Raw genomic sequence first — 25,773 nt, 5'->3', positions numbered from 1 at the left:
GTGGATGATCGTTTACGGTTTGGATTCGCCTTGGGGGGCTATGATATGAGGCGAGTATCTGAGCCCGGGCGACAAAGAATTAATGAAGTGGGAAACCTGAAAGTAGACCTGGAAGAAGTCATTAGGAAGAAAAAGCTGGAGATAAGTTCAGTGAACACTAAACTGGAGGCTGACTAATCTTTAACGGCTGCTTTTCAGGTCAGGGTGCAAGAAGCTGGTGGAGTAACTGTGTCCCAGATGGAGATGAACATGAAACATGAGTAGGAACTGCTGAGACTGTGGCGAGAGTTGAAGGAGGCAGAGGAGAAGCTGAAGTCTCGATTGCAGGAGGCTGCAGAGGCAGCCCAGGCCAAGTGCTTCAGTTTGGAGAAAATCAAACAGCAACTACCGATCACAGAAATGAGGAAGAATACAGATTTGAAGGATGATGTGCTGGATGTGTGGTACATGCTGCCTTTTGCTAACTTCCCCTTGATTGAGGAAGAGACCTTTGGCCCTCCTTCCACTGAGTCAGGTGTAGTGGAGAGGGCTAGCTGTGGGCAGCCTGGGTTACTGCAGGATCCTGAAGGAAAAGAAGCGGGGCCCTGGTCATGGGATGGGGGCTCCGTGTTGCAGTGGGGGCATGAGTGAGAGGTTGAGAGAGGAGTTGGCAAGCAGACCCAAGGTATCCCCAGTTGTGTCCGAGCCTGAAGGGTTTAGGTGAGGGGGTACGGGTTAGGAAACTCCCAGATAGGTTGGCCTGTGTAGTGCCTGAGGAACAGGGCGTGAGGTCTGCTGTTTGGGGAGCAATGTCACTGTTTGATTGAGTTTTTGTGTCTGCAGGAAGGGTTGGCGAGTAATTTAGAAATCATGAGGACATGACTAAATTTGGTGGGGGGAGAGTGTAAGGGACTTCTTCTTTTGTGTTACTGCTAAGCTAATAAAATGGCTTCTTTGTTATGTTAACTGCAGAGAGAGAGATCTTTCTCTTGCAGGTTGTTTGGGTTATAATTACTGATAACAAGAATTGTATTCATTTGTTAACCAATTGGGATAGATGTTATTCTTTCTGTAAGCTATTGTCTCGCGGGCTTTTGGGGAGATGGCGCAAGGGGTTTAGAGAGAGAGAGGAGACGTGATGCTGTAAGTTGGATGATGGAACAGACCCCAAGTGGAGGTCCGAGGCCCAGGATTTTGGCGAGGAGAGGAGATGAGGTCAACTTCGTGTGGAGTGTATGGTAGACCACCGTTGTTGGTCCCAGGTAGCGGGTCGAGGAGGTCGGAGGGGATCGAATGGTGGTAAGAAGACGTCGTTAACTGAGCCCCAACAGTTGTGTACGAAGTGGTTGGACTTTGATAAGTTTGGCGCCTTTTACTTTTCCTTTTATGTTGTATCTCTATTAAGTACATAGTTCCAATAAGACCTATAAAGTGTAATCATTTAATCACATACGGTGTACTGTCTGTTATTTGGCATGGTGGGGACATTACACAGTGTCTGCACAAGCTGATTACCCTGTTTGATGGGGCCGAAGGCTGCTTCCCCCTAGACCCAGGGGTAACTACATTGTAACTACATTGATATATTGGGACCAGATTAGGTCATCAGAGATCTTGACACCCAGGAACTTGAAGCTCCACTTCTCCACTTCTGATTCCTCTATGATGATTGGTATGCTTTCCATTCATTATTTCAGGGTGACTACGAGTCAAGCAGTCAAGCTGCACTGGACACAAAATAAAAGTTCTATAATTGTAACACTAATTTTACTCTATATTTCAAATTTATGGTTGCACTTTTTGAAGTCCATATTGGCAAATTTCAGTTACTTCAATCCCCATGATACAGGGCTCACCTATATTTGTTCTTATTTGGAATAATAGACTCATATTTTCTGCAATTATGTAAATGATTGAAAATAGCAATTTTTTTAACTCCTCTCTTCATTTGAGTATTTATGCCGAATGTCTGTTCCAATGCCACAACAATTTTAATAATTACTTTGGATTTCACAGTTAGCAGCCAACTAGTTTAGCTTGAAGGCTAAAGGGTTATCTTGGAGGAATGAGTTTACTTGATTAGAATTGCTACACTACTATGGCACAAGTACTGTGTGGACTTGGCCTCCACAGCTGTTTGTGGCAGTGAATTCCATAGTTTCACACCCTCTGGCTAAAGGACTTCCTCCTCATCTCTGTTCTAAGGGGATATCCATCTATTCTGAGCCTGTACCCCCTGGTCCGAGACTATACAACTATTTGAAATGTACTCTCCTGGTCTATTCTATCCAGGCCTTCCAATATTTGGTAGGTTTCACTGAGATTCTCTTCATTCTTCTAAACTGCAGTGAGTACAAGCCCAGAGCCGTCAAACATTCTTCATACACCAACCCTTTCATTCCTGAGATCATTCTTTTAAATTTCCTCTGGACCCTCTCCAATGTTCTTACTTTCTTTATTAGATATGAGGCCCAAAACTACTCGTAATACTCCAAATGTAGTCTGACCAGTACCTTATAAAAGCCTCAACATGACCTCCTTGCTCTTATATTGTAGTCCTCACGAAGTGAATATTAAAGCTAACATTACATTTGCCTTCCTTACTATCAACTCAGCCTGCAAGTTAACCTTTAGGAAATCCTGTACTAGAACTCCTAAGTCCATTTACAGTTCCGATTTCTGAATTTGCTCCTCATTTAAAAGATAGTCTATGTTTTGGCCCTTCTACCAAAGTGCTTGGCCATACAATTTCCTGCAATATATTCCACTTGCCTCTTCTTTGACCATTGTCCTAATCTTTCCAAGTCCTTTGTCAGACTCCCTTCTTTCTCATTACTAGCTTCCCCTCCACCTCTTTTTGTATCAACTGAAAACTTAGCCGCAAAGCTATCAATTCTGTCATCTAGATCATCATTACCATATAATGTGATAAGTAGTGGACCCAGTACTGACTGACCCCTATGGAACACCACTGGTCACTGGCAGCCAACCAGGAAGAAATATAGATAAATTAGCTTTATTTGTCACATGTACATCGAAATGTACAGCGTTGCCACACTTAACGTCACCAACATAGCATGCCTGTAATTCACTAACCCTAACTACGTTTTTGGTATGTAGGAGGGAACTGGAGCGCCTGGAGGAAGCCCATGAGACCATGAGGAGAAGGTATAAACTTTGCAGATCGGCATGAATTGAATCCCATGGTGACTGCTGGTGCTATAAAGCATTTGTGCTAACCGCTAATAAACCGTGCTTTCTGCCAGCCAATTAATCTTCTGTCCATGCTAGTATCTTTCCTATAATACCACAGGTTCTTATTATGTTTAGCAACCTTATGTGTGGTACTCCTGGATTTTCTGCGGATCAAAAAAATACGCATAAAATCACTGTAAAGTAACTTCATTACTGCAATTATGTTTACAATATATTCCTGACTTTAATTTTTCTTAACATATTAGATATTGAAAAGGAAAATCAACCATGAATCTATTGTTTTTCTGAATAACAAATGCAGCCAATAGCTCAGTTGTTAATAGCTCTCCTTGATCACTTTTGTTTAAAATTATTCCCATTATCAGCCCTATGTGTCTTTCAGCATTGACTCATTGTTTAATTACTTAATCCAAATACAGCGGCATGCAAAAGTTTGGGCACCCCGGTCAAAATTTCTGTCACTGTGAAATAGCTAAGCAAGTAAGAGATGACCTGATTTCCAAAAGGCATGAAGTTAAAGAAGACACATTTCTTTAATATTTTAAGCAAGATTACTTTTTAATTTTCATCTTTTACAGTTTCAAAATAACAAAAACGGAAAAGGGCCCGAAGCAAAAGTTTGGGCATCCTGTATGGTCAGTACTTAGTAACACACCCTTTGGCAAGTATCACAGCTTGTAAACGCTTTCTGTAGCCAGCTAAGAGTCTTTCAATTCTTGTTTGGGAGATTTTCACCCATTCTTCCTTGAAAAAGTCTTCTAGTTCTGTGAGATTCTTGGGCTGTCTTGCATGCACTGCTCTTTTGAGGGCTATCCACAGATTTTCAATGATGTTTAGGTCGGGTGACTCTGAGGCCCATGGCAAAACCTTCAGCTTGCGCCCCTTGAGGTAGTCCATTGTGGATTTTGAGGTGTGTTTAAGATCATTATCCTGTTGTAGAAGCCATCCTCTTTTCGGCTTCAGCTTTTTTACAGATGGTGTGATGTTTGCTTCCAGAATTTGCTGGTATTTAATTGAATTCATTCTTCCCTCTACCAGTGAAAAGTTCCCCGTGCCCCTGGCTGCAACACAAGCCCAAAGCATGATCTATCCACCCCCATGCTTGACAGTTGGAGAGGTGTTCTTTTCATGAAATTATTCACCCTTTTTTCTCCCGATATACCTTTGCTCATTGCGGCCTAGAAGTTCTATTTTAACTTCATCAGTCCACAGGACTTGTTTCCAAAATGCATCAGGCTTGTTATGATGTTCCTTTGCAAACTTCTGATGCTGAATTTTGTGGTGAGGATGCAGGAAAGGTTTTCTTCTGATGACTCTTCTGTGAAGGTCATATTTGTGCAGGTGTCACTGCACAGTAGAACAGAACATCTCCACTCCAGAGTCTGCTAAATCTTGCTGAAGGTCTTTTGCAGTCAAACAGGGGTTTTGATTTGCCTCTCTAGCAATCCTACGAGCAGTTCTCTTGGGAAGTTTTCTTGGTCTTCCAGACCTCAACTTGACCTCCATCATTCAAACTGAGGAAACTGCCACCTGAAAATGCTTTGCTATCTTCATATAGCCTTCTTCAGCTTTGTGGGCATCATTTATTTTAATTTTTAGAGTGCTAGACAGCTACTTAGAGGAGCCCATGGCTGCTGATTGTTGAGACAAGGTTTGAGGAGTCAGGGTATTTATAAAGCTTTGAAATTTGCATCACCTGGCCTTTCCTAACGATGGTTGTGAACAAGCCATAGCCCTAACAAGCTATTTAAGGTCTAAGACCTTGGTAAAAGTTATCTGAGAGCTCAAATCTCTTGGGGTGCCCGAAGTATTGTATGGTGCTCCTTTCCTTTTTTTCACTCTAAAATTGTTTAAAACAACAGTAATACACTAATCTTGCTTAAAATGTTGAAAAGAATGTTTCATTTTTAACTTTGACTTTTGGAGATCATTTCATCTTCTACTCACTTAACTATTCATAGTAACAGAAATTTTGTCCAGGGGCGCCCAAACTTATGCATGCCACTGTATGTATACTTCTTTGCTCTATTATCCCTTTCTTGCCTTCGCTTGGTGCTTGCTTGGAACTGATGTGCCCTGATCAAGTAAATATTTGTAGCTTCCCCTGTTTTAGTTTTAGAATAAATGATGGACATTCCTTGCAGTTGTTATTCTGATGATCTGTGCAAACATCTGCTTTTATTTTCAAATCAGCTTATCCCAGAGCAGGGGTGGGCAAACTTTTTGACTTGAGGGCCACAAAGGGTTCTAAAATTTGACAGGGGGGCCGGACCAGGAGCAGATGGACGGAGTGTTTTGGTAATACACCTCATACGAGAAAATAAAATATCATGGGATATGTAGAAAACATGTGCTTTAATTTCAATTGAAAATGAACAAATGCATTACAACAAAATATCTGTCTTTGAAGTCCCATGGTATTTAGCTATTTATTGAAATGTCTTTTAAAACACTGAAAATTAAATGAATAAAATACAGCTTTTTTAATAGTAACAGTTATTATTTTAAAGCACTGAAAATTCTGTTATCCTTCAAGATATTATCATCATCACTCTCCTCCTGACTGTCTTTATTTCAGAAACGGTAGGAGATGCAGGTCTACTTATCCTGCTCCTTCTTATTCAATTGTCCCCTGTGCCAAAACTCAACAACGACCCGTACAATGACAGAACAGTGAGAGCGCGCCAATATGCGGAGCTCTGTGCTCGCAAATCCCCGCAGGCTATCTCCCTTAGCCAGAACGCTGGCTAATTGTGAGCCGGTTCGGATGTGCCAGGAAATGGGTCACCACAAGGTCACAAAGTAAAGCGCAAATGTGGAGTAATACGCTGCACCTCAACAAAGGTCAATGTATATAGAGTGCGTCATCTATTGGGAAGACGCCAGAATTGCGGGGAAAAGACGTTAACAAGGTTTATTAATATAATTTCATCAAGTTCTGCGGGCCGGATTAAAAAGCTTAACGGGCCGTAGTTTGCCCATGCCTGTCCCAGAGTATTAATGTGCTCAAAGATGTTCAGAGGCAGAATGCAGTATGATGTTATTGCACCACCTGCTGGTAAAAATGCAACTACTCTACTATTTTTTCTGTTCAATACTCAAAATTTTCAGTTCATTCTCATCAATGCAGGTGCGTCTTATTTAATGCCTAGTGCTGGCAAATTGTAATATGTCAGTAGTTAGTGTATGATCAGAGCCAGCGTTGGGATCCTGGGCCTTTTTGATTTTTTTTTTGTCAGTTACCATGTTTATTCTTCGCATATATATGTAATTACAACTACCTTGCATGATCTTTCCCAATTCCTATAATTGCCTGTGCTTTAGTAAATATATTGGAGACTAGGAGTGTGGCCCATACTTGTGGTCAGAACCAGAAATGGGTTCTTGTGCTGACTCCCCAACTGTTTGTTGCCCCAGTGGTAGCCAGCTGCTACCAGTATTAATAAATGGGAATAAATAACTAAATTTTGTTTTTTGCCCCTTACAATTGTTGCCAGGGTAGTGTAGCAGTTAGTGCGATGCTATCATAGCTCGGCATCGGAGTCTGAAGTTCAAGTCCAACACTGTAAGGAGTTTGTATACCCTCCCTGTGAACATGTGGGTTTTCTCCTAGGTGCTCCACATTTTCTAACACATTATATAGATGTACAGGGTAGTGGGTTAATTGGTCAATGTAAATTGTCATGTGATTAGGCTAGGGCTAAATACAGGCAAGTTGGTAATAAAAAATAAAGTAATTGAGTACTGTATATTTAAAGCAGAGATAGATAGATACTTTATTAGCAATGATGTCAAAGGTTACAAGAAGAAAGCTGGAAAATGGGGATGAAAGGTTTAATAATGCAGCATGATTGAATGCTAAAACAGACTTGATGGGTCAAAAAGCCTAATTCTACTCCTATGTCTTATGGTTTCATAGATACAGGTTTCCCCTGCTATTTCAAAAGTAGAGCATTCCTATGAAACCTTTCATAAGCCGAAATGGCGTAAAGCGAGGAAGCAATTGCCATTAATTTATATAGGAAAAATTTTTGAGCGTTTCCAGACCCAGAAAATAACTGACCAAATCATACCAAATAGCACATAAAACCTAAAATAGCACTAACATATAGTAAAAGCAGGAATGATATGATAAATACACAGCCTATATAAAGTAGAAATAATATATGTACAGTGTAATTTCACTTACTAGAATTGGGAAGATTTAGCCAAAACCAACTTGTAGAAAAAAATCTGTCACCCTATAGGACCCTGTGGTCCAGAGCAATTTGGTGGCAGAATTTGGTAGCTGGTGGCAGAAAAAAGATCCGTGCGTGTGCCTGTGCACACACCTGCCCGTGCAAGGCTTCACGATCATGGTAGTCTTTCTCAGGGTAAACACAAGTTTTAAAGCCTTTTTTCATAAAAACTAAAATCCTCTTCGGATTTCTTTCGGTTAGTGAAAACAGGTACAGGTTTCCTCTGCTATTTGAAGGTAGTGCGTTCCTATGAAATGGTTCGTAAGCCGGAATGTTGTAAAGTGAAGAAGCAATTACCATTTATTTATATGGGAAAAATTTGTGAGCGTTTACAGACCCAAAAAATAATCTACCAAATCATGCCAAATAACACATAAAAGCTAAAATAACAGTAACATATGGTAAAAGCAGGAATGATCTGATAAAAATATACAGCCTATATAAAGTAGGAATACTTTTCTGCAATTATTGCTGCACTGACCACCATAGCAAAAATCTCACACAAGTGCTCTTGGCAGAAAAGCGCTCTCGGCAGCACTCGTGGCAAAAACACTTGGCGCAAGTGCTCTTGGCAGAAACATACGGCACAAGCACTCTTAGCAGAAGCACTCTTTCCAGTAAACTTTAAGCTATGAAGCTGCCAAATCAAACCAAATAACACATAAAAATACACAGCCTATATAAAGCAGAAATAATGTACGTCCAGTGTAGTTTCACTTACTGGAATCGGGAAGACAGTGAGCACACTGATGTTGGTGTGTTAGGCTGAGTCTTTGGAGGTTGGGGTGGTGGGAGACTGGGGTGTCATCTCATCCTAGTCTGTTTCCACCAGGGCAGGCAGGTCACCTTTTATGTCTGCCTGCCTTGATGTCGAAGGTTGAGTTTCATCGTCTGCTGTGGCTGATGTGAAAGACTTGAAAAACAACAGTATGCTTGACTGCTTAGCCTCGCACATTTGTCTATCAGAGAGTTCTTTGTAAGCATTCAAACCATCCTGCAAATATGCCCTAAACCTACGTACCCTTTCAAAATTAAAGTCATACTTTTCTGCAATCATTGCAGCGTTGTCAATTGCAGTGAAAATCTCATGCAATTGCTTCCTGTTCAGTTCCTGGATGTCTTCACTTTCGGGCCATTCGCTACTGCGTTTGGTTTTAATTGTTATCCTTTCCTCTTCATCAGCTCTTCATCTCTCACTTCTTGATCATGGGATGCCGAAACCTTTACAGCATCATCTTCGTCAACTTCCACAAACCCTTAGCCAAATTCACTATGTCCTTACTTTGTTCACAACAATCAAAACGCTTTATTATGTCTAGTTTTATGCAAAGTGTAACACCCTTACGCACTCTTTTAGGCTCTTCCGATACCTTAGAGCTCATCTTGCTAATGGATGTACAAAATAAATCGACATAAAGCACAGATGCTCACAGGCATGTGTTTAAGCAATGCCGGCTAAAGTGCCGTTCCGGGGTAGGAGCTTGGCTGCTCAGCGCAAGCTCTGCCTTTTTCATATGCTGCCTTTAACAGTGAAAACACTTTCTGTTAGCGAAAGCAAGTAACCAATGTAGGTCTTTCGTAACAGTGAGGTGTCGTAAAGCGATCGTTCGAATAACGGGGGACACCTGTACTAATGTAGGTCTTTCATAAAGGGAACTGGTGGAAAGCGAGCTTCCGTAAAGTAGGGGATACCTGTATTAGAAGAATTCATTCCCCTAAAATTTGACTGCCTTTTTCTATATTGTCCCAGCATTTTAATTTTTTAAAATTAACTCCTACAATGGTGGCAATTCCGGCAAGGCCAGAATTTGTTGCTGTCAAGTTAGACAAGATAGTGATCAGCTGTTGCCTTGAATTGCTGGTTGAGGAAAATTTTCAACAGCCAAAACATTTTCTTTCACAGATTGCTGTTTTGGTATACATTATAACAGATTCAGATAGTTTGTTCTCTCCTTCCTTAAGATGTTTCACTGCATGTAATCATTTGGATCAACATTGAAATCCTTACAATCCTTTAGATGCTTGCATTTGTCATTAACCCTGAAGTGTTTACAGCCAATATTAAAGTGTAATCACCACTGAAATGTACCAAACATGGAAATATATTTGCATGCACTAATTGAAATCTGATGATGATGAGGCCATATGTTTTAATGTCATTGAAAAAAAAACATAGGCCACAATATTAAATGTCAACATCGTGCTATGAGAACACCTTTGAGACAAGAAAAGTCAAAATCTCAACAATGGATCTGATTTTTATCAAACAAAGCTTAACACAAAGGTCTGAAATGTGCAGCAGATAAACAGCTATGGACCCTTGGTACAGAAAATTAAAACCAGATTAAGCAAAAAATCAGAATTAAGGAAGCACTAATGTTCTGGGGAGTGTCAGGCCTTAGGATAGCCACACAAATAATACAAGGCAAGTCTATACAGGGCTTTTATGATCAAGGATAAATATATTGGTTACCAAAGCACTGCCTGACTGGAGTAAGCACATGGACCTATATAGTACTGAAATGATCTGGTTGAGATCAGGAAACCCAGAGAAGCTACTGGATGAGCTGAGAAGAGATTGGAGTTGGGGAAATAGTAGACAGCAATAGAGTTGATATTTTTAAGATTGGAGAGTAATTAAACTGAAATGGGACCCTATGTTCCAGAGCAATTTGATTCAGCCTCAGATGATGGTCAGAGGAATGGAGGTAGCCGGTGGCAGGAAAAAAAATAGAGATTTTGCTATGGAATTAATTAAATAGTTTTAATGCTAAGGTTGAAGAACTTTCAGTTCATTCAGGATTGGATATTGTACAAGCAGTATGTTATAGCTGGTAAAGTGGAAAGGTTGAAAGAGTAGTGGTAGGTGAAGAAAAAACTTGAGACATTGCAAACTCCTTCGGGTCTGCATTGATATGTGAGCCCAAAGTTTATGCTGGCATTTCTACAGTGGGCTTAAATACAACTGCAGTGGATATACGTATTGTACCAATGAAGCCACAGCTGACACATTTGCTGTATGTATTTTATTACAGAAGTTGCTTTGTTCTCTTGTTAAATCTTGACATGCATTAAGATGTTTTGCAAAAGAATCAGGAGCAGAAAAGATGAAATGTAATGCCAGGTTTGGTGAAGTAGTCATTCACAGCATTCAAAAGACAACTGGTTAAGGTACTTCATTAACAGTTTTGTGATGTGCAAAATAAACATGAGTGCGATTAACTGAATTGTTTTCCTGAGCCACTGTAAACTTGGGAAGGACACAACCCAATAACTGTGCTGTTCTAGTGTATCATTAATTTTTGCATCCATGGCAAGGCAAAGGAAATTAGTGCTGAGTATGGAACTGAACCAGCATTACTCTTTGTTTTTGATCGAATATTACATAATGGAATCTCTCACTTTACCCATAAATGAATTTATACCCTAACCATTAGAAGTGGCTGCCTATTCCAGAATCCTTTTGCAGAGGTGGTATTGATTTGGGAAGGGAGTCTGGCATACACAGAGCCAACAGTAGTGGTCTGGGTTGTTTTCAGCTGCTGTTTTGGATTTGTTAATATAATTTCCTCCTTATTTGTAACAAACACCCACTCCTGGTTTCCATTGTAAGTATCAAGATGATTTTATGCTGTTTGTAATTGAATGTAATCATTCTCCTATGGTTTAAGATACTGAATTCTGCAGTTAACTAATAAAGTGGCAGTTAGTTGCAGCACTCCAATTTATGATGATGAAAGCAGGCTAAAAGTGCCTGTTTTTAATCACAGTCCAGAGACTCTTGAGAGGAAACTGCTGGTCAATAAAAGGAGCAGATATCTGAATCACTTTGTACAAGAGTGTAGAAACATGGAAGAGAAACCCAAAATAAAACTGCATTGTTAGGTAATTAACAGTTGTTTTTGTACATGAGGTCACTATAGTTTTTATTCTGTGCAATAAAACCATAAGATGTAGGAGCAGAATTAGGCCACTCAGCTCATACAGTGGATTCCACCATTCAAATGTGGCTAATTTTTTTCAACCCCTTTCTCCAGCCTTCTTCCCATAATATCTTAACCAATCTAGAACCTATTAATCTCTCCTTTAAATACACCTATTTATATGGTGTGCATTGCCCTCTATGGCGATGAATTTCACAGATTAATCACCTGCTGGCTGAAGAAATTCCTCCTCATCTCAATTTTAGAGGGATGTCCTTTTAGTCTGAAGTGTGCTTTTGGAGCCTAGCTTTGCCTTCTATTGAAAACAGTATCCAGCCCTTTTAGTAATCAGCTGGTTTCAATAAGATCCCCTTCTCATTCTTCTTAACTCCATCAGACACTCCTCATACATTAAGACTTTCATTCCTGGGATCATTCTGTGAACTTCCTCTGGACATTCTCCTGGGCCAGCTTTTCTTGGATATGGGACCAAAATTGCTCAAATATTCCAAATGCTGTTTTACTAATGCTTTATAAAGTCTCAGCATACAACTATGTTTCTTTGAAAAAGCAGGTATTAAAAGAAATCTTCATGAGCTAATAATTGCCACCATTTCCCCCAGTCACTGTGCATCAGTGAATAAATCAGTTAATACTGTTGAATCAGTTCAACATTCAATGCCATAGTTCCATCCAGGCTCGACAAGAAGCTCAGAGACCTTGGCCTTGACCCTGCCTTGTGCAGCTGGATCCTGGACTTCCTGTCAATTGCCAGCAGGTTGTGACAGTGGGCTCCCTCACCTCCAACCCTCTGATTCTCAATATAGTAGCCCCTCAGGGCTGTGTACCGAGTCCCCTCCTTTACAGCCTGTATGCCCATGACTGTATCGCCACCACAGCTCCAATTTGCTAATTAAATTTGCTGATGATACTACATTGATTGGCCTTATCTCAAACAATAACGAAGTGGCCTACAGGGAAGAAGTCATCTCTCTGACAATGTGATGTCTAGAAAACAACCTCTCCCTCAATGTCGCAAAAACAAAGGAGCTGGTTGTGGATTACAGGAGGAATGGAGACTAGCTAACTCCTATTGTCATGAATGGATCTGGGGTTGAGAGGGTGAACAGCTTTAAGTTCTTTGGCATCCACATCACTGAGGACCTCACATGAGGTGAAAAAGGCACATCAGCACCTCTTTCAGCTCAGATGGTTGAGGCAGTTTGGTATGGGTCCCCAAATCCAAAGAACTTTCTGCAGGGGCACAATTGAGAGCATCCTGACTGGCTGCATCAATGCCTGGTATGGGAACTGTACCTCCCTTAATCGCAGGTCTCTGCAGAGAGTGGTGCAGATAGTCCAGCACACATTTAGTCCCCATAATTCAGGACATTTATAAGGACAGGAGTGTAAAAAGGGCCTGTAGAATCATTGGGAACCCAAGTAACCCCAAACACAATCTATTCCAGCTGCTACCACCCAGGAAGCAGTACCGCAGCAAGAAAGCCAGGACCAACAAGCTCCGGGACAGCTTCTTCCACCCGGGCATCAGACTGATGAATTCACACTGATTTGAGTGTACTCTATATTACATTGACTGTTCTATTTATTATAAATTGTTATAAATTACTATCATTGCACAAAGCACATTTAGATGGAAACATAACATAAAGAATTTTACTCCTTGTGTATGTGAAGGATGTAAGAAATAAATTCAATTCAAAATTTAGAACAGGTGATGACTTAAATCTAATTTTTGGCTCAGGTAGTGCGAGAATGCAGAATGTAAATAATTTGCCTTTATTTCTCTTTGCTGATTTAGCAATGTGAACAGTGTACAATGTGTGAACATAATTATCAGTTTGCAACAAAGGTTATGTTTTCCTGTTTAAGGTCAGTGCTACTTAGTAGGATACTTGAAGCAAACCACATTTAGTACAATTGCATTCTGCTGTGATATTTGGAATGAAATATTGCATCTGTACACTTTTGGCTACTTGGTAAAATTACTTTCGTTCAATTTAATTTGTTCTATCAATGTTTATTTTTGCCACAGGTGATCTCACTTAAGAGCAAATCTAAAATGGTAAATTAAATTTATGAAATAATTTTCAAATTGTAGTGGTTGGCTGCATGTGACTTATTGCATTTTGGAAGCATGTAACTAGTGTTTGTTATTCAAAGCAAGGAGATTATTTGTCAAGAGTAATTATTAACCTTAAAATTATTTCTGCAGTACTTAAGGTTCTGAGTTCTCAAATCCATCTTGAATCACATGATGTCTTAAGGCAGCAAGGATAATATAGTGCTTTGCTTGATTTTGCATATGTCATTATTTGTTCATTCTAATGATCTGTATTTAGAAATTTATGAGGTGTTGGCATTTTGCTTATTCCCTTGCACACTGTATGATAATAATCGGCTTCAGGATCTCTGTAGACCATAATACTAGCACAGCTCTGGTATTATGGTTTCCAGAGAATAATAAAGGTGGTCTGTAACCATAACAAGGTATTTAACCTTTAATTATAGAGTTGTTAGTTAGGATTCTTTTCAAATTGAAGGCAGCACTGCATTAGACTATTACTTCAGGCTGATTCTTTACGCCAAGGGAACAGATGGATATTCTATTAATGCAAACACTAACTAGATTATTGTGTTGAGAACTAACCTTGTTGGTGAGCAGATCAAAATGTTTGTGTGGTATATTCATTTATCACACATAGAACTAGAATTACGTGGTATTAACTGATTCGCATAATTGGAGGGCAGACTCTAAGCTGATCTGCCTCAGGTTCTTAAAATAATATTTTTACCTATGTAAAACAGAGATACCCCAAAATACAAGGAAGTCAAATTGGCAATCCGGAAGACTTATGATTGCTCCTTGTGCAAATCCAGAAGTCCTGAGGTACTTGTCCTTGTCTCTTTTATTCAGACTTAATAATCCTTGATGCTTTACCATTTTGTGGTCGCTTTGATTTATTTTCTGTTTTGAAATGGGTAGGCTTTGTGTGTGGTAATATTTTTGTGTTGCTAATGTTACCTCAAGTTTGCGAATTACTATTCTATCCAAGATAATGGTGGTAGATAAGGTTATCCTGCCTTGTCTGTTGCCTTGCTGCATTTGCTATTTCAAGTGATGTGAAGGTATGGAAATTTCCCAGTTACTTGCATTTTCATTAATTTTTGCTTTTTTACATCTTTGCATGAAATCATATGTTACATCTTTGCATGAAATCAATAATATAGAAAAAAGCAATTTCAGTCTGTTAGGTCTGTGCTGGTACACAGGAAAGCAACACCATTAATCCCATTTAACAAAACTTGTTGGAGACACTCACAGGTTAGTAGCATCAATGGGGAGGGGCTGTGAAGTCGGGCGGGAATGGAATTGTTGACGTTTCAGATCACCACCTTGACTGAGGGAGGAGATGACAAGATTGTTGCTCCAGGTTCCAGCATCATCACCATTAGTGCCATGCCTTTCTTTTCAGTTCCCTGTAATTCATTCTTTCTCATGTGTGCCTATCAACTCCCTTTTTTTTTGCCATTGTCTCTGGAAGAAAAAATCATTTACAGTGGCCAATCACCCTACTCATATGTGTTTAAGGAAGCAGTTGGTGAAAGGTGATAAGGTCGCAGAAAATGTGCAAACTACACAGCATCTAAAGTCAGAACTAAGTTTAAGTCTCTGGGACCAAGAGACAGCAGCACTAACTTATATAACAATATATTTAAATAATTGATAATACAGTCGGCCCTTCTTATCCACGGGTTCCGCATGCGCGGATTCAACCAACCGTGGATTGGGAAAATCCAGAAGTTCTCTCTCCGGCACTCGTTGTTTGAGTGTGTACAGACTATTTTTTCTTGTCATTATTCCCTAAACAATACAGTATAGTGACTATTTACATAGCATTTACATTGTTTTGGGTATTATAAGTAATCGAGAGATGATTTTAAAGTACAAGCAGTCCCCGGGTTATGAACGAGTACTATTCCTGAGTCTGTCTTTAAGTCGGATTTGAAGTCAGAACAAGTATATCTCATATTATTTAGCGTCAGTTAGTCAAACATTTGTCTTAGTATATAGTATATATTTTATCTTTCTATGTATATAAAACACTTAAGAAACATCTGTATTTCAATAATTAAACCACTGCATTTCTTAGTAATAATTGTAGCTTTCATCGGGGCAGGGCCTTTCATATGCTCCATTAAAATTGTTCTGATTGTTGACCGACTGTAGCCTAACGCTTTTCCAATGACCGATGGCGTTTCACCTCTTTCTGATCGCTTTATTACCTCCACTTTATTTTCAATCGTGATTGTCATTATTTTTATGAACATAAACACTGCAGATTCAGAGCTGTGCTGCCGGGTCCTAATGTCCACCGCACTGAGACAGGTTAAATTTGGTTTGGGGTTCCGCTGGGTCCTAAAGACCACTGTACTGAGACTGGTTAAATGTGGCATCCACATTTTTTGGTGTCCACAGGGGGTCCCGGAACCAAACCCCCACGGATAAGGAGTGCAGACTGTAGTACATTTTTTTTAAGTACTCAACAAGGCAGGTAATACTGTGGAGATAAATAAATGGCTCTTGTTTCACATGAACATTCATATTTAGAATTTCCAATGTCTACAACAATTTTACTTTTGTCAGCTAATGGCTATTTGCACATTCCAATTTTCTTTGCACCCCTCCACTCCTGCCTCCCTTGCGGTCATGACTGTTGTAGTCTAGACTATAAACTTCTCTCCCCTTCATGTCTCTTGGGTTCGTTAACCTAACTGAATATTTTCTTGTGTCTCTTGATACAAATTTTGTTACTCCATTGTGAAGCACCTTGAAACATTTCACAAAATTATATACCACTAAAGCAGAAAAGCAGACTATGTCCATGCTGACCAATAGTTATCTATCCATACTAATCTCACCTTCCAGCATCTGGCCCACAGCCTGTTGTGCCTGGGTGATTCATGTGCTCATCTAGATGCTTCTTAAATGCTGTCAGTAACTCTGTATCTTCTTCCCATTGAGACAGGGATTCCCAACCTTTTTTATGCCATGGACCCAGCTGATGGGAACTCCAGCTTGAATGCAATGTATTCCAGGTACCCTTTACTCTGAGTGAAAATGGTCCCTACAGATCGCTCTCTAAATTTCTTACCCCTTATTTTAGCTTTCTACATCTTCTCTACATTTATCGACCTCTAATAGGAGAAAAGTTTCCAACAGTATATTCTAATTATACCCACATAATATATACCTTATTAAAGTCCCCTTTTAACATCCTACTTTCCAGGGTGGGACAAGGGAAGCCTCTTCAGTTTCTACGCTATTATTGAATGGCTCTATCCCAAGGTCAGGGTCGGAGGGGAGGGGGTTGTGGTGAAAGCCTCTTCAGTCTCTCCTTCATAATTGGAACTGCCCTATCCCAGGGACAGGGTGGAGTAAGGAGAGGGCATGGTGAAAGCCTCTTCACTCTTCTGTTCATAACTGAGCTGCTCTATCCCAAGGGCCGGGGATGATGGGCATGGTGTGATGAAGGCCTCCTCCAGTCTCTCCAACATAATAGAAGTGTTCTATCACAGGTTATATCCGGAATTTTTTCTCTACGCTGTCTGGTGATATCATGTCTTTCCTGCAGTGGGAGACAATAACTGCATACAGATAAAATCTAACTAATGTTTTATTTTTAAAGTTGGAGTGCAGCTTGTCTGCTTTTGTATTCAGTGCTTCCTGTTTACCTTCCTAACCACATTGTATACTTGTGCTGTCCTCTTTTAATTGATTCTTTACTGCTTGATGGCAGATTTGTATAAGCGGTATGAGTGTCTCAAAACTTTTGGATTATTTTTAACCACTGTAGGTGTGTATTTTAGACTGCTGTCATAATATCCAAGTAATTGTGAAAATATTTGCAGGATAATCTGAAAACCTCATCAATTATCTGCCAGTGCAAGATTTATGTTAATCATATTAGTGAATTTAAAAACAGTTGCAACATGTTTGTGTTGTATTGAGAAAAAGCTGAACAAGACCTGCAGTGTGCGTATTATTATTCAAAGAGGACACAGCCTCAGAATAAAAGGATGTTCCTTTATACCAGAGATCAGCAGGTATTTCATTGGCCAGATGGTGGTGAATCACTGAAATTCATTGCCAACTGACTGCTCTGGAGGCCGAGTATTTGGATTTATTTAAAGTGGAGGTTGATGGCTTCTTAATTAATCAGAGAGTCAAAGGTTATGGAGAGAAGGTAGGAGAATGGGGTTTGGAGAGAAAAATAAATCAGCTGTGATTGAATAGCAGAGCCAACTTGATGGGCTGAATGGCCTAATTCTGCTCTGAAATCTTCTAATTTTATGGATCAAAATTACTACACACTAAATAACTTTGTTACGGGAATTGTTTTCTCGAGTTTCATATTTATGCAGTAGTCTCATTCATTTCCTTTGCTTTTCTGAAAGTTCAAATGTTTTTGCTCATTGATTATATGTTTTATATTCAAGTATAACTGGCCTGCCTTTGCATCCAGGAATTTGATTTGTTTTGATAAGTAATAGTGGCATGTAGTTTTCCATATGTTGTTTTGAGAGTATGTGCATTGCTGCTGTATTTTGAGATCAACGCAGTCACGTTTGTGATTATTTTTGTCAATTTCAGCAGATTTCTTCCTTTCTAGTTAAGTAAGGATTGTTGTATGTGAAAGCAACTAAGCATGGTCCTTTGTAACACTTACAAAAAACTGGAGTAACTCAGCAGGTTAGGCAGAATTTATGGAAATGCATAACCAGTAAACGTTTCAGGCCGAGACCCTTCTTCAGGAGTGGAAAGGAAGGGGAAGAGTCAGAGTAAGAAAGTGGAGGGAGAGGAAGGGAGAAGAACAAGGTGAAACTGGAGGAGGGGGCAGAGAATGATGTCCTTTCAATTGATTCTGTGGGTGTAGTGAGTAACTGTATCAGCAGAGGGCGGTAAAGCACCTCTTGTAAAGTACTGCTTCTGATAAAGAGTATCTTTGCTGAGCAGAATCTGCAATTAGTTTGTTTTCATTTAGAACAATTTGGTGTTTGTTATATAAAACTTACTGCACTGGTAACTTTTATGAATAACAAAAGGAGAACCCTTTCAATCAAATGTGTAACTTCCAAAAGATGTGGTATAATTTAGCAGATGGGGAAGAAGTGACAGGTTTGAAAGGCAGTAGAGGGCCAGTACATTGTTTCAATAGGTACATTTAATGTTAGTGAAATGTGTACAGTATACATCCCGAAATTCTTTGCAAACATCCACGAAAACAGGAGTGCCCCAAAGAATGACTGTTAAAACGTTAGAACCCCAAAGCCTCCCCCAGCTCCCCCCCCCCCCCCGTATGCACAAACAGCAGCAAGGTAACGAACCCACCCCACCACAAAAAAGCGTCAGCATCCTCCACCAAGGACTCAAGTGTGCAGCAAGCATCAACAAAGCCACAGGCTTGCAGCACCCCAAAAACTATTTGTTCAACATATATATATATCTCTCTCTCTCTCTCTCTCTTCTCCCCCCCCCCCCCAGAAAAGGTCTCTGTTTCACAGCAAGAGGGGAGATAAAACAAACAACTCACTGGTTTATGATGTTAAAAGTCTGTTGTGTCATTTTTTTTCTGGGCTCTGCACCCTGAGAGCTGGCACCAGAAAGGCGCAGCTCTCTGAACGCATCTGCACAAAAAAGACATATGCATTTGAATGCTGTTCATAGACTTCAGATCAGTATTCAACACAATCATTCCTCAGCACCTGATTGGAAAGCTGTAACTGCTGGGCCTGAACACCTCCCTCTGCAACTGGATCCTAGACTTCCTGACTGGGAGACCTCAGTCAGTCCAGATTGGGAGCAGCATCTCCAGCACCATCACAGTGAGTATGGGGGCCCCTGGAGCTGTATGCTCAGTCCACTACTGTTCACTCTGCTGACCCATGACTATGCAACTTGAATCACATCATCAAGTTCGCCGATGACACGACTGTGTGACATCAGCAAGAATGACAAGTCAGCATACAGATTGGAGGTGCAGCGGCTAACAGACTGGTGCAGAGCCAACAACCTGTCTCTGAATGTGAGCAAAACAAAAGAGATGGTTGTTGACTTTAGGAGAGCATGGAGTGACCACTCTGCACTGAACATCGACAGCTCCTCCGTTGATATCATTAAGAGCACCAAATTTCTTGGTGTTTAACTGGCAGAGAATCTCACCTGGTCCCGCAACACCAGCTCCATAGCTAAGAAAGCCCAGCAGCATCTCTACTTTCTGTTCTGTGAAGGCTGCGAAAAGTCCATCTCCCCCCCCATCCTCACCACATTCTACAGAGGATGCATTGAGAGCATCTTGAGCAGCTGCATCACTGCCTGGTTTGGGAATTGCACCGTCTCGGATCGTAAGACTCTGCAGTGGATAGTGAGATCAGCTGAGAAGATCATTGGGATCTCTCTTCCCACCATTACAGACATTTATACCACACGCTGCACCTGCAGAGCTAACAGTATTGTGAAGGACCCCATGCACCCCTCACACAAACTCTTCTCCCTCCTGCCATCTGGCAAAAGGTACCGAAGCATTTGGCTTCTCCCAACCAGACAGTGCAACAGTTTCTTCCCTCCAAGCCATCAGACTCCTCAATACTCAGAGTCTAGACTGACATCTACATCATTTACTATTATATTGTAGTATGTCTTCTACTGTGCCTATTGTCTTGTTTATTAATTATTGTACTGCCCTGCACTGTTCTGTACACTTTATGTAGTCCTGTGTAGGTCTGTAGTCTCGTGCAGTTTTTATGTTATCTTATGTGATCTAGTGTAGCCTTGAGCTGTCTCACATAGTCTAGTGTAGTTTTGTGTTATTTCATATAGCACCAGGGTCCTGGAGGAACGTTGTTCTGTTTTTACTGTGTACTGTACCAGTAGTTTATGGTCGAGATGACAATAAACTTGACACACAATCCCTGACAGCTAACCTGCTGCTCCCAATGTTCCATGTTCTCGTGTGACACTTCAGTTAGGGCCACCAGCCTAGAATCAGCACGTCTTCAGAGCCATGAAAATTTGGAACCCTGAAGGCGGGCTTGCCTTCCAGGCCGCGTCCTTGGGATATCAAAAAGTGGCCAGCTATGAGGCACTGAGAGTGGGACCTATTCCTGCAAAGAACTGAAGTCAGAGTATAACTCCAAGTCAGGGTCTTCAAAAGAACCTTGAAAGGGAAAGAGATTATCAAAGATAGAAATAGAGCTGTTTCTGAAGATGCAAGCAAAGGAGTTGCCATTTCGTGTCATCTTGACTTCGCTCTGCCTCCAGAAGTCAACTACATCTGTTTAGTTTATTGTCGCATACACCATGGTGCAATGAAAACCTTCATATAAATACAACCATAAACACAATAATGGCCACAAACAGCAAATGGTGGAAAGAATATAGTGCATATTTGCAGTTGTGCAAAAAAGATGCTAAAATAATAATGAGTAACAGAGAGTTAGAATTATGAGTAGATGAATATAACAGTACTGCTATGAAGGGGATATAAAATATCTTCTGGAGTGCACATGCAGTGGAGAAGAAACTGTTCTTAAGTCTAGATGTCAGGGCTTTCAAGTTCATGTATCTTCTTCCAGAAGGTAGAAGTGAGAATAAGGAATATCCAAGTTGACAGGTATCCTGAATGATACTGTTACCTTTCCTGAACCAGTGAACTATGAAGATGGATTGGATGGAAAGAAGTGATGAGTTTGTGATGGACTGTGCTGTGTTTACCTCTCCCTGTCAGTTTAGGTGATACAGAGCAGAGCAGTTGCCATATCAGGCTGAAATGTAACCTGCTAGGATGCTTTCTGTGGTGTATCTCTACAAGTTTGAGAGCATACTCCTGAATTAAACTAAATCAAAGTTCAAGTTCAAAGTAAATTTATTATCAAAGTACATGTACAGTATGTTGCCGTATGCTACCCTGAGATTCCGCTGACTTCAAGAGCAAGGTTGTTCTATGGTTTTAATCCTTTCCCTGTACTTTATGATCCAGAGGCTAAGAGCACTCATGACCCCTGTGGATTGGGAGTATTATTTGTGAAGCACTGTTGGAAGAGAACTTTATTTATATTGTCCGTGAGACATGAAACATTGTTTTGTTTTCATCGCTGTTGTTAGGGGCTAGTCTTCTGAGAAAAAAGTGTGGAAGAGCTGTTGGCTATTCCCAATGGCTGTTCATACCTTCCATGATGTGGGCAATGCAATATCCTTGCTGAGATCACATAATCTAACAGTTATCAGACCAAGATGCATCTAACAGACCAAGGAGATTATTGTGGACTTCAGGCATGCTAGAAGCCACACTCATGTCCCCATCTACATCAACAGAGCTGTAGTGGAGCGTGTATCAAGCTTCAAATTTCTTTGTGTCCACATTTCCGATGATCTCACCTGGTCCCTGAACTCCTCCATCCTGATCAAAAAGGCACAACAGCACCTTTATTTCCTGAGGAGCATCAAAAAAGCTCACCTCTGTCCCAGGATACTGACTGACTTTTACCGCTGTACCATTGACAGCATACTCACCAATTGCATCTCAGTGTGGGGTGACAATTGTCCCGTATCGGACCACAAAGCACTCCAGCGGGTGGTGAAAACTGCCCAGCGGATTATTGGCACCCAATTGCCCACCATTGAGAACATCTACCATAAATGCTGCCTGGGCAGGGTGAAAAACATTATTAAGGATGCATCTCACCCTAACCATGGACTTTTTACTCTCCTCCCATCCGGTAGGCACTACAGGAACCTCCGATCCCGCACCAGCAGGCACAGGAAGAGCTTCTTCCCTGAGGCTGAGACCCTGCTGGACCTCACATCACAGCGCTAAGCAGTATTGCACCCATATTGGACTGTCTCAGTATTTTTATATTTGTGTGCTGTAGCACTTATTATTTGCAGTTATTTTGTAAATAATATATTCTTTTGCACTTCTTTCTGGTTAGATGCTAACTGCATTTCATTGGCTTTGTATCTGTACTTGGCACAATGACAATAAAAGTTGAATCTAATTTAATCAGTGCCTGGAGAGGAGTGTTCTCGAGATGCCTTTTTTCTTGACTGTGATAAAACATGGTTTAGTTATGACAAAACTGTGTTTCAGGAGGAAGTCAGCAGACCAGGCAGAATCTATGGATAAGAGTAAACAGTTGACATTCATGACTGAGACCCTTCATTACGACTGGATGAGAAGTTAGAGCAAGAAGGTGGGGGGAGGGGAAGAAGAAGGACAAGGTGGTAAATGATAGGTCAAATCAATACAAGGGGAGGGGTGAATAAAGTGCTGGAAAATTGAAAGATGAAAGAGAGACGTTTCAATGAGATTGCCCTCATCCATCTAAACTCCTGAGTACAGGTTCAGAGGCATCAAATGTTTCTCATGCATTAACTCTTTCATTCCCTGAATAATTCTCATGAATCTCCTCTAGCTCACAATACTCTACGTGCAATCTGAACAATGTCTGATAAAGCCTCAGCATCACATCCTTACTCTTATATTCTAGTCTTATTGAAATGAATTCCAACATTGCATTTGCCTTCCGTATCACTGACTCAATTGGCAAGTCAAGTCAAGTCAACTTTTATTGTCATTTCGACCATAACTGCTGGTACAGTGCATAGTAAAAATTAGAATGTTTTTCAGGACCATGGTGTTACATGACACAGTACAAAAAACTAGACTGAACTACGTAATTAAAAAAACCAACACAACACAGAGAAAGCTACGCTAGACTACAGACCTGCACTGGACTACATAAAGTGCACAAAAACAGTGCAGGCATTACAATAGATAATAAACAGGACAGTAGGGCAAGGTGTCTGTCCAGGCTTCAGGTATTGAGGAGTCTGATAGCTTGGGGGAAGAAACTATTACATAGTCTGGTCGTGAGAGCCTGAATGTTTCGGAGCCTTTTCCCAGACAGCAGGAGGGAGAAGAGATTGTATAATGGGTGCATAACGCTGTTTCCTTTGCGGATGCAGCATGTAATGTAAATTTCCGTGATGGCGGGAAGAGAGACCCCAATGATCTTCTTAGCTGACCTCACCTCTACTTCCTCTGGAGTTAGTGAAGATTTGCATGGCATGTAAAACTTTGACAAACTTTTATAGATGTGTGGTGGAAAGTACATTAATTGGCTGCATCACAGCCTGCTATGGAAACACCAAGGCCTTTGAATGGAAAACCCAACAAAAAGTAGTGGATACAGCCCAGTCCATCATGGGTGAAGACCTCACCACCACTGAGCACATCTGCATGGAACATTGTTACAGCAAAACAGCATCCATCATCAGGGACCCCAACCACCCAAGCCATGCTCTCTTCTCACTTCTTCATCAGGAAGAAGATACAGGAGCCTCAGGACTCACGCCACCAAGTCAGAAGCAGTCACTACCCCTTAACCATAAGGCTCTTGAATCAAAGGGGATAACTTCATTTAACTTCACTCGCCCCATCATGGAAATGTTTCCACATCCAATGGACTCACTTTCAAGGACACTTCAGTTTATATTCTCGATATTTATTGTTTATTTATTTATTATTGTTGTTTCTTTGTTTTAGTATTTTCACAGTCTGTTGTCTTTTTCAGTCTAATTGAATGCCCAAGTTGGTGTGGTTTTTATTTGATACTATTATGGTTATTATTCTATGGATTTATTGAGCATATCCAAAAGAAAATGAGTCGGGTTTGTATACTTTGATAACTTTGAACTAGAACTTTGAAGAATGGCAGATGGAATTTAATGCAGACAAGTGATGGAACTGACTGGATTTACAACCGTCTGCAGCTTATTTCAGTCCTGTGCCTCTCCATACCAGACAGTGATGCAGCCTGTCAGAATGTTCTCCACGGTGCAACTATAGAAGTTTTTGAGTGTATTTGTTGACATGCCAAATCGCTTCAAACTCCTAATAAAGTATAGCCGCTGTCTTGCCTTCTTTATAACTGCATCGATATATTGGGTGCAGGTTAGATCCTCAGAGATCTTGACACACAGGAACTTGAAACTGCTCACTCTCTCCACTTCTGATCCCTCGATGAGGATTTGGTATGTATTCTTTCGTCTTACCCTTCCTGAAGTCCACAATCAGCTCTTTCATCTTACTGACATTGAGTGTCAAGTTGTTGCTGCAGCACCATTTCACTAGTTGGCATATTTCACTCCTGTCCTCTTCATCATCTGAAATTCTATCAACAATGGTTGTATCATCAGCAAATTTGTAGATGGTATTTGAGCTATGCCTAGCCACACAGTCATGTGTATACAGAGAATAGAGCAGTGGGCTAAGCACATATCCCTGAGGTGCGCCAGTGTTGATTGTCAGCAAGAAGGATATGTTATCACCAACCAGCACAGACTGTGGTCTTCCGGTTAGGAAGTAGAGGATCCAATTGCAGAGGGAGGTACAGATATACAAATATACAACATTAGAAGAGAAATAATAAAGAATAAAAATGAGTTACCTCAAACAGTCTAATAAGAGGGAAGATCATCACTTCCCTGACTAGTGGTTGCCTCATTATAGAGCCTAATGGTCAAAGGTTATGAATGACCTCGTATAATGCTCTTTGGGGCAGTGCAGTTGTCTTAGTCAATGCTAGAAGTGCTGCTCTGTTCAGCCAAGATGGCATGCAGAGGGTGAGAAATATTGTCCAAAATTGCCAGGATTTTCTGTAGGGTCCTTTGTTCTACAACAGCCTTCATTTGTGTCCATTTTGACTCCTATAACAGAGCCAGCCTTTTTAATCAGTTTATTGAGCCAGTTGACATCACCTGCGTTGATGCCATTGAGCCAGCACACCACCGCATAGAAAATTGTACTGGTGACAAGAGACTGGTACAACACGTGAAGGAGATGCCTGCGTGCTCCAAAGGACCTCAGCCTTCTAAGAAAGTAGAGGTGACTCAGGCCCTTCTTGTACATAGCCTCTGTGTTGGTGCTACACTGAAGTCTGTCATCCAGATGCACTCCTAGGTACTTGTATATTTAATTTCTTTGGATTTGTCTGAGTAGTGCTGGATTGTTTTGTGTAAATCCAGGAAGCTTTCAGGAGATGGGAAAGAGGCGCAAAACTTGTTGCTTAAGAATTGATAGAACAAAAGAAGCAGGACCATTGTAGTGATAGAGGTCTACTAATTAATGAGAGAAATCTAAGAAAAGATGGTGCTGCCATAAGGAAAATTCCATTCAAATTTGTGGATAAGATTCAACTAATGAGAGAGCACCTATTCAAAATAGTGCAATACAAAGAAGCTTCCAGAGCTTCCCAGAACTATATATAATCACTGGAGGCGTATTATTACCACTTGGAAACATATCAGACTGTTTCTTATATATAAGTACTTA

At 40.6% G+C, this 25,773-nt stretch overlaps 1 protein-coding gene across 4 annotated transcripts in view; it reads left to right on the top strand.

The window, feature by feature from the left end:
* Positions 1-25,773, top strand: part of LOC132392805 (double-stranded RNA-specific editase 1-like) — a 351,001-nt gene that overhangs the window by 113,625 nt on the left and 211,603 nt on the right. Inside the window, exon 4 of one of the 4 annotated variants that reach the window (XM_059967197.1) lies at positions 3,100-3,147. The exons of the other annotated variants lie outside the window; for them this stretch is intronic. The gene's annotated coding sequence lies outside the window, so the exon portion shown is untranslated. The remainder of the gene's footprint in view (positions 1-3,099; positions 3,148-25,773) is intronic. 4 annotated transcript variants of the gene reach the window in all.

The sequence above is a fragment of the Hypanus sabinus genome, chromosome 4 (genome assembly GCF_030144855.1).
Source record: "Hypanus sabinus isolate sHypSab1 chromosome 4, sHypSab1.hap1, whole genome shotgun sequence".
Classification (NCBI taxonomy): domain Eukaryota; kingdom Metazoa; phylum Chordata; class Chondrichthyes; order Myliobatiformes; family Dasyatidae; genus Hypanus; species Hypanus sabinus.
The sequence above is the reverse complement of the archived record's forward strand: the minus strand, read 5'-3'. Positions and strand labels throughout refer to the sequence as shown.